Genomic DNA, 10,648 nt, shown 5'->3' on the forward strand with positions numbered 1-10,648 from the left:
AATGAGGACGTTTGGGGAGATACAATTTAGGTCCTGGTACCGTAGTTCCTGTCATTGTCTCGGTGTGCTCTGCTCAGGACTGGAGGTTTGTATGCGTGTGCATGCGTGCGTGTATAGGGGGGGCTTCATGTAAACAAGCACACACACACACACACACACACAAGCAGAACAACAAGTGTTTTCCCACAAGCTACCAATCACTCAGGACGAATAATAATCACACAGCCCTGTTGGATGTTCTTACTACGTTGACAAGCCAATAGATACACCTGTAGGCTTTGTATTCCACGTATCAAGTACGTGTCAACACAAAGATGCAGCATGTCAACTCCAGCTATCCACAAACATTGATAATACCATATGTTCTGCTAGGGCCATTAAGCTGTACTTTAAATCCCTGGAAAACAGTCAAGAATACTTTGGTTTAATGAATTGAGGCGTACAGGCATGTGCCCCTGTTGTGCTCTCACCCTCCACCTACCTTCCAGCTGAGTGGATGAGAGCAGCACTGTCCCCCAGCCATACAGTCAGGCTCCATCTCCAGGCCAATAAGCACCCAGGGCTTCAGCTACAAAATCCACCACCTCTCCGGTACGCTAACTAACAGAGTCCTTTCCTTTCTCTCCCCCCGGAAACAGCCACAAGCTGCCTAATTAATCCATACTTCTCAATGTCTAGCCAGGTTAAGTACCAGTAAGTATTTTGAGGAGCTAGTTGGGGGCCGGGGGGGAGGAGTAGATGTGAGGTTAAGACCGGCCAAGCCAAGGAAGGAGTCCCAGTATAGAGATAAACGTGAAGAAGGAGGAGAAAAAAAATACGCAAGCAGATTTAAGAAGTCCAAAGCTCCCTAATCTGGTGGACTGGGCTGGTCTCGCTCTGGCAGAGCCATCTGACGCTCCGCCGGCAGGCAGGGTTGAGATTAAACCAGGGGGGGGGGGGGGGGGGGGGGGGAGAGAGAGAGAGAGAGAGAGAGAGACACACACAGAAAGAGAAAGAGAGAGAGACAAAGAGAGAGAGAGAGAGAGGGAGACAGACAGAGAGAGAGAGAGAGAGAGAGAGAGAGAGGCAGAGAGAGATAGAGAAAGAGAGAGACACACAGAAAGAGAAAGAGAGAGACACACAGAAAGAGAAAGAGAGAGAGACAAAGAGAGAGAGAGAGAGACACAGACAGAGAGAGAGAGAGAGAGGAGACAGAGAGAGACACAGAGACAGACAGAGAGAGAGACAGACAGAGAGAGAGAGAGACACACAGAGAGAGAAAAAGACACAGAGAGAGAGACCCTTGTTTACTGTAATAGGCATATGAAATGCTCCCCTCCAAAAACACAATTAAGTTAAGTGTGCTTTGAAGTTTTTAGATGAAGCATGTCTCTGGTTGTTGGATGGGAGATTCAAATGCAATTTAAAAGAAAAAGCCTCATACCAAAACATTGGTATGATGGTATATTACTAGTTATATTAATCCATAGCTGGAATGTTTCATTCTGTTCTCTCTCGCTGTTAAATAAAATACAAAACATTGTGCTATGTAACAACATGAGCATGTCAGGAAAACTCCAGAGTTCTGCTTTCAATTTGTTTTCCTGGAAATAACAATAAACCTTTCCCCTCAGAAGTCATTTCACACACACAAAACACAAATAGCTGACAGACAAGATTTGTAAGCCCCTGTAGCCCAACAGCTCTCTCTCAACAACCACATAACAGACGTGACATGGTGTTAATGAAATGTGGAGACAGACGTGTGTGTGTGTGTGTGTGTGTGTGTGTGTGTGTGTGTGTGTGTGTGTGTGTGTGTGTGTGTGTGTGTGTGTGTGTGTGTGTTCAGATGGGTGAAACAGGAGCAAATCAGATGCCATATTTAGACAACGGCGGGCTCAGCAAGGTAACCAACAACTCACGCATGGGCCGGGTGACCAACACAAATAAACGTGTCACCTCTCGGATGAGGAAAACTCTCCTATGCCTCTTCTGTCCTGGACAACAAGCCACACATTCAGTCCCAAAACCTGTCAGAGTTTAGTTTTAAAGAAGAAAAAAACAGACTACATTTGAACATACTCAGAGGACAAGACTCAAAGGCTTTGTCACTGAAATGTTGAATGTTCAGTTACCATTTCATGTTAAAGATTGATACTTGGTTGTGATAGTATTTCCAACAATAGGTCACCTGAGTGAAGGTGAGAGCACAGCAAACTTGGTGGTGGTGACTGGTACTTGCGGGCCAATTAAAGTGCATTGTGACTTTGAAGGAGGATGATGGTCAAATGACAACTGGCTGGGGATCGGGAGCTGGGAGTATGCATGTGTGTGTGTGTGTGTGTGTGTCCAGACGCGTGTTATCAAGTCAACGGGATTAGCGGTGGGTTTGGAGGAGGAACAGTGATTGAGGCCCGAGCGACACACACAAGCCCCCCTGACAGCTGTGAACACGCACACACACACAGGCCCTGCAGTCCTCGCTCAGGCTTAGCACCATCACTGCCATGTGGTACCTGATTACACACACTTGTTGCCACGCATACCACACACACGACCAAGGCGCCATCACACACTACCACACACACGACCAAGGCGCCATCACACACTACCACACACACGACCAAGACGCCATCACACACTACCACACACACACGACCAAGACGCCATCACACACTACCACACACACGACCAAGGCGCCATCACACACTACCACACACACGACCAAGGCGCCATCACACACTACCACACACACGACCAAGGCGCCATCACACACTACCACACACACGACCAAGGCGCCATCACACACTACCACACACACACGACCAAGGCGCCATCACACACTACCACACACACACGACCAAGGCGCCATCACACACTACCACACACACGACCAAGACGCCATCACACACTACCACACACACGACCAAGACGCCATCACACACTACCACACACACGACCAAGGCGCCATCACACACTACCACACACGACCAAGGCGCCATCACACACTACCACACACACACAACCAAGGCGCCATCACACACTACCACACACACGACCAAGACGCCATCACACACACAACCAAGGCGCCATCACACACACGACCAAGACGCCATCACACACACAACCAAGACGTCATCACACACACAACCAAGGCGCCATCACACACACAATCATGTGAACACAAAGTTGCTACATTCTAATTTCCAACCATCAATGGGAAGTAGACAACTATTGAATGAACGTTCCTCTCACAGACAACAGCTGTCACACTTAGAGATGACTGGATTCTCCCGAAGTGATTCAGCCCTGTTACCTCAGAGTCTGGATCACACACACACACACACACACACACACACTATGGTCGGCGTTATAAGGTTTGATCCCCCTCCCTCGCCATTAGGACAATAATGATAAAATGCAAGGCCAGGCCGCCAACAGCACTGCATCAATCACAACAGTCTCTCTCCCAGTCTCCACCGGGGATGGTTCCCCCCCCGGACTGACTGGCTTTAATCTGAACAGCCTGTCCTGCCAGAGCACACCTAATCCCAGCCTCTGTGTGTGTGCGCGCGCAATAAGGTTGTTTATAGTTTCAGTGAATGTTGCAACGAGTGCCTGTACAATGTCATAGTGTGTAAGTGAAAGGTGGAATAGTACTCACTGGAACATAGTTGTCAGGATGGGATATTGGTGGAAGGAGACTGATTATTGAGAGACAATGTGAAAGAGAAAATAGGGCCCTTGTTGTGTTTGGTTTACTGCTACACACACGTTGTTGGTGCCCAAAGCTAATTAAATTCCCTTCCCATCTTCCATTGGGTCATCCACATACAGTCAGTCTCCAGCAGCCATCACACACACACACACACACACACACACACACACACACACACCCTAAATCAACACAACATTGAACAGCTATGACGAACATTCAGTCAAGACAGATGATTGTGTTTAGCTAGGTCGAACACAGACCAAACAGTCATGATGACATTTGGATATGGCTACAGTCCTCTAATAAAGCCTTCCTTTCAGTAATTTACTGTGTGCCTTGTTAACACTGCAGTCAGTTGATAGTGTGCTGCAAAGTGTTTCAGTGAACTATTCCACAATAACATCACTCCACCCCCACACTAAAACATTACTTCAGGGCCAGGCACTAACGTGTTAGACATCTTTGATTTGGCAACTTGAAGCCGCGTTCACCCTTTAGCGTTAGTTACCTTAGCAGATATGCCTTCTCATCATCAGTCATTTAAATACGTAAGACGTACTGAATCACACACACACACACACAGACACACCCTCCCCCGGCTTGGACCGTAAATGAGGCTCGACTGGTGTCTACCGACCTTGGATGACACGTTATCACAACACACGCAAAAGTGACACACACAAGTGATTGGTTTGACTCAGTCGTGTACAGTCTTGTACAAATAATAAGACTGTTGTGTGCACTCACACACCCTCAAACGAGACACACAGTACAGACTTCAGACTCCCTCATACACTGGTGTCAGACTCACTCCCGTCTAACTAATCAAATACATTTAACAAAAATATAAACACAACATGTAAAGTGTTGGTCCCATGTTTTATGAGCTGAAAAAAAAAGAAACTAGAAATGTTCTATATGGGGCCTCCCGGGTGGCGCAGTGGTCTAGAGCACTGCATCGCAGTGCTAGCTGCGCCACCAGAGTCTCTGGGTTCGCGCCCAGGCTCTGTCGCAGCCGGCCGCGACCGGGAGGTCCGTGGGGCGACGCACAATTGGCATAGCGTCGTCCGGGTTAGGGAGGGTTTGGCCGGTAGGGATATCCTTGTCTCATCGCGCTCCAGCGACTCCTGTGGCGGGCCGGGCGCAGTGCGCGCTAACCAAGGGGGCCAGGTACACGGTGTTTCCTCCGACACATTGGTGCGGCTGGCTTCCGGGTTGGAGGCGCGCTGTGTTAAGAAGCAGTGCGGCTTGGTTGGGTTGTGCTTCGGAGGACGCATGGCTTTCGACCTTCGTCTCTCCCGAGCCCGTACGGGAGTTGTAGCGATGAGACAAGATAGTAATTACTAGCGATTGGATACCACGAAAATTGGGGAGAAAATGGGATAAAATGTATAAAAAAATTTAAAAAAATTTTTTTTCTATATGCACAAAAAGCTTATTTCTCTCAAATGTTGTGCACAAATTAGTTTACATCCCCGTTAGTGAGCATTTCTCCTTAGCCAAGATAATCCATCCACCTGACAGGTGTGGCATATCAAGAAGCTGATTAAACAGCATGATCATTACACAGGTGCACCTTGTGCTGGGGTCAATAAAATGCTCCCAACTGGGTGGGCCTATGCCCTCCAAGGCCCATCCATGGCTGCACCGCTGCCCAGTTTTGTGAAATCCATAGATTAGGGCCTAATGAATTTATTTGAATTGATTGATTTTTATTTTGTATTTTTATTTAACTAGGCAAGACAGTTAAGAACAAATTCTTATTTACAATGATGGCCTACCCCGGCCAAACCTGGACGACGCTGGGCCAATTGCGCCACTCGGGAGCCCAATTTGATTTCCTTATATGAACTTTAACTCAGTAAAGCCACAGCAGATGTTCCAGACTTGAAAAGCTTCTCCGCTCTCTAACCCTTCCCAGTCCTTCCTATCCTGGTCTGGTCTGTTCTGGTACTCTGTGTTCAGACTCTGCCTCCGTCGGCATGCCTTCAACTTATCAATGAGCTGCGTGGGAGACTCTCTCCACAACACTTTAAAAAAATATACAGCTTCAGCCTGGGTGGCCAGCACTCACCGTAATGCTACAGCTAGCTGTACTACTGGGACATCGTATCAATCATGGTTTTAATTCAGAATGATGGATTGGTACGCAAATGCTAAACACCCAGGGAGTCTGCTTTACATCAAAAAGACCGTTAAATCACTTCTTCTTAGGACTGCCATCTAGGCCATCATTACTTTTAGTTACCATTTTCTGAGAACACATTTTCATGCCCCTCTTGGGAGTTGAGCACGCGACTGGGGGGCCCCCTGGGTTCACTGTAGAGGTTGGTGTCCTAAACATCACACGCTGTAGCCTCAGTGTACCCAGTGTGGTAGCGGAGGATAAACGCAGGTATACACCGCATACCCACCTATTTCTCAGTGGGTGTTGCGTATACTCACTTCTTAATCCCCAGGGTACGTGTCATAGTAGTGTAGTGGAGGTATACACCGTATCAATTAATAAGGCAGATCAGAACGTTTAGCTTTTTTAAAAAAAATGCTGATAGGCGATTATTTCTTCACATTTTCAGTGCAGCAACGTGCACACGGCAATAGGCCTAGAACAGTACAAATGTTCCAAAATGCAATTTGTGGAAAACCCCACTAAATCCCCACGCACATGTGAGCGGTCTCCTGGAAATATGAATTAGAAATTAAGAGAGGGGAGATCTAAAGATGCAACAACTATCATGGGTTGCTAATATGACTAGGATCATGCCTTTGGCTGGAAGACAATGAAAGAAAGTATTTGTAAAATAATTGCCTCCACGTTTCTATGGTGGGACTTTGGCTATAGGCTACTTTGAAGCAAGGTAGGACATGCCTCATATATGAAGTAAAATGTCTAGGTTTCAAACAGTTAAGGAACAGAAAAAATATATAGTGATGCTAATGATAGGCCTAACCGCCTTCTGGTAGATGGAAAGGCTTTCCCAAAAACTTTAACAAAATGTTAACTAGCTACAAAGTAGCCCATGTCTAACTGTCAGAATGATGTCATGATTACTTGCATCAATCCATTGGCCATTTGTTTTGCGAACTCTCATATCTCATGTGCTACAGAAACACCACTAATCAAACAGTGCTAGGTGCCTGGCACTTAAATTAAAGGGTAAGTACACTTAAAAATCAAAAATGTCAGATTTTTTAAATACCTCAAAAAAGTGGTCTCTTGATGTGGTTTAAGCATTTTAGATCATTCAGAGTGCATGTCAAACAGGAAATGTTTGGCCAAATTAGAGTAAACCCACTTCTCCAGGCACCACTACACCCCTGACTGTACCCTTTTAGTTCTGGCTGTTACTGGTAGGCTAGATGGAAACAGAGAGGTGGGGGGGGGGGGGGGGGGGGGGTAAATGAGATCAAAGGGATAGATCAGAGCCCCAGGTCAGGACTGGGCCAGATCTGATCATTTATTTTTCAATAAATAAACTTGGGTGAGTCTGTGAGAAGAGGCAGGGGAGAACAGTGCCGCCGCGCTTTCTCTTTCTTCTCCCGCCATCGGTCTGGTTCTCTAGCTGGGCTCTGAGAGTGTGCCAGGACCAGGCCGGAGCTCTTAAAGCAGGAGGTCTTACACAACGCCAGCCTGACGTGTCTCCTTACTATTAACCCCCCTCCCTTTACCGTGGAAGGGTTCGGTTGTCTTCAAACACATATGGAACTCTTCAAAACAGAGGCACTTGTTGTATCGGAGCGTCCAAAGCTAGGGCAGAGTGAGCGTGCATGTGTTTCTGGGACACATGGGATGATTCATGTATAAAGGCTTGTACTGTAGGGAGACTTGTTTTCTATCTGTAATGAGGAGATGATTGGCAGAGTGAAACGTCCAAGCCCACACCTGAGGCTGAGTGACTGGTAAGTGTCTGGTTGACAGGATATATTTTTCTGTATTTATTGCCAAGGCAGCAGCTACTGTTCCCGGGGTACAAACAGGATTAAAACAATCACATCTCAACAAAACGTAACAGCCTACATCATAAACAAAACATGACATCACTTCTCTATCACTACAAATCTACAATATTACAATGTGTGTGTGTGTGCAACTCTTCACAGGCGCCGTTGTGCCGTGAGGTGTTTTTGGTACTTGGTGTATATACGGTATATATGATAAAGGATATGATGTCATTCAGGCCAATGGGTTAGGGTTAGGGTTAGTATTAGTAAAGTAGATTAGCTCATTTGTCCAGTGTTGTACTAAAATTCCTGCAGCTTTTCAGTTTAAATTCAGTCAAATAATGTTGACGTACAACCGGATGCATTTTTCCCAGGCTGGGTTGAACACTCCCAACCAAACAGGCCTGAAATCTGATCCCATCAGTGAGAAAGTCCTTAGTCAAACTAAACTGTGTGACTTGTCATCTGTTTAAATGTATTTTAAAGGAGTTGTCAGGCAGACTGGGGGAAAACCACATGGAGAGTTTCATAATGATGACAAACCTATGACACATCTCCTACTGTAAGTCTTAGGAGAGGACTGACTTTTCCAGATGTACACACCGTGGAGAGTACACTAGGGAAACAGGTCCGGACTAGAGAGAGGGAATCTGACATCAGTTCGGAATATAGCAGTCTCCAACACAAATCACAAGATTACGCAGTGGCAAAAACCAAAAAGACAGCTCTTCTTCAATGGTCAACGGTCCATTTGATTAGCTGTGTTTGGTCAGTGGATGTACAGTAGAGTTTGGGAATTGTCTGTCCTAGGACAGAGATAAACTGAAGGACATCCATCTAACAGATCATTACAGGAAATAGCCTAGGTCTTTTTACAAAGGAAACATTCCACCAAAAGTGTGTTTCAACATGCAGCATGAAGAGCCTTGCCTGTACAGTAAACTGCACAAACATGCACAGATTTCACACCCACACCTTGAGAAATAGGCTAGTACTTCAACTAGGAAGAGACTCGACCACCCCGAAGTCAAGCCTTTTGTCCCTAAAAGGTCAAGCCAAGCCTTTTATCCTATACCCATATGATATACCGTATCTCCGTATCTACGCATTACGTTGTTGTTTTTTTAAACAATCATAAAACTGCAGATTTGCTGTTGGCCTCATCGGACACTGAACTGTCAACGATGGCAAAACGAGAGACGACTTTTTCTTACACACAAACATCAAGAGTTATTGGTGTGACCACATGAGAAAACTGAAGACCCACTCACCGGCAGCTGGTCCGTCTCTGCTCTAACGCAGTCAAGTGCACTGAGACGGAGTGAGTGTTGTCTCAGGCTGCACTGCTGGACTGTGATGCAACCAGTCTTCCCATCCATAGCTTCAGGGAAGGAAAAGAGACCGATAGGCAGGAAGGCGATTTGCACGACCAAAAAAAGAGGAAGTGCGTGAAAAAGAAAATAATTTTGGGAACCGCTGGAAACTCCTAGAGAGACAAATTGCTGATTTGGACACAGGCAGTTCCAATTTCGACTTGGAAATGGATAGTTGGTAAGCCACTTTAGATTTGGTATGAAGAAAATGGAGGGGGGGGGGGGGACACTGGCTGGGCTGGCGTGTGCCGTTGAGGATCTTGGGTTGTTGATATAAGAAGCAGATGTGGAATATGCCGACGTCTGACAAAAACAGAGACTTAAAGGCCCCCAAACGTTACAATTGATATCTGTGTGTATGCCATCATCACTAGCAGGCAGGAACAGTGTAGAGATAGGGAGAACATGGAGGCTGATTGAAAAAGCTCCAGGAAGTTTGTTGATGGCCTATGCTCCCCGAGGAACAAAAGGGTTTAAAAGTCAAGACATAAAGAGAGGGTGCATTGCACTAGCATTCTCACTGAGGAACAACATATCACTCAACTTCACTCTGGCTGTAGATCTACTCAGCCAGGTATGATATCCCTTTGCCATACCATTCTCCCACCTGTCCCTATAGATTATACCTAGCTGTGAAGCAAAATGTAAGATCAACCCTAAAACTACACAACCCTAGGCAGACAATAACACAACATGCTGGGTTCCTTTCACTGAACCTCAGTACTAATGCACACAGTGGGAGAGGTTGTGAGAGGGGTAAGGATGTTCTCGATCACTCACCTCCAGTTTGCAAACAAAATGTGATGGGAAAAAGTGTGTTCCTGAAAAGATTCTCAGTTTCGATGGGTAAGTGACAAAATACTTCCAAGGTCACAACTGTCGGTAGCTCGGTGGCAGGCAGACCAGAAGTTAAAATCCCACCCTCGACGGAAGCTTCTCTCTAATCTCGTTCATCCGTCAGTAAGGGAGCGTGAGAGAAAGTGTTTTAAAGTCCCTAGAGCTCTATGAGCAGGAAGAGCTCCAAGGTAGTAAAACGCCACAGGATAACCTGACAGACGAGGCTAGATTGAGCATGAACATGTGAGCTGCCTCGGTGTTTGCGATACCCCGCCCCCCACTACACCATCAGCCTCTCCCTCCACTCAAAGACCTACCAGCATTCACACATCCTGGACTGACTCACTGACTTGTATAGAAACCAGTCCTTATTCTAAACATCTCATGTTCCCACCCCACCCCCCTTCTGTCTTCACAGAAATTGAATGACTAGAACGGGATTTTCCCACAATTTCTATGGTTCTCCCTACTCATGTGTATCGTGCTCCGTATTCACCTCACCCTCCCATTTCTCCCTGTGTTTGATCCCTGACCTCTCAGTGGCACAAGGTCAGAGAGTAGCACGCAGGATGGTGTATTTGTGCTTTAAAAAAAGAGCTGACAGGAAAAAGAGGAGGCGTTTTTAGTGGTTCTTTCCTATGTAGTAAAATAAGTTGTCAATGGGAGGGAACAGTGTAAGAAGCAGTGTTGGAGAACTGCACTTGTTTACTTCTTTCAATATCAGATTAAAATAAGTCACTTGCTTATATGATTTCAATCTTGATGACATGATATTGAAATATTCTAATCCTATGGGCAC

Source organism: Salvelinus namaycush, chromosome 16 (assembly GCF_016432855.1).
Source record: "Salvelinus namaycush isolate Seneca chromosome 16, SaNama_1.0, whole genome shotgun sequence".
Taxonomy (NCBI): domain Eukaryota; kingdom Metazoa; phylum Chordata; class Actinopteri; order Salmoniformes; family Salmonidae; genus Salvelinus; species Salvelinus namaycush.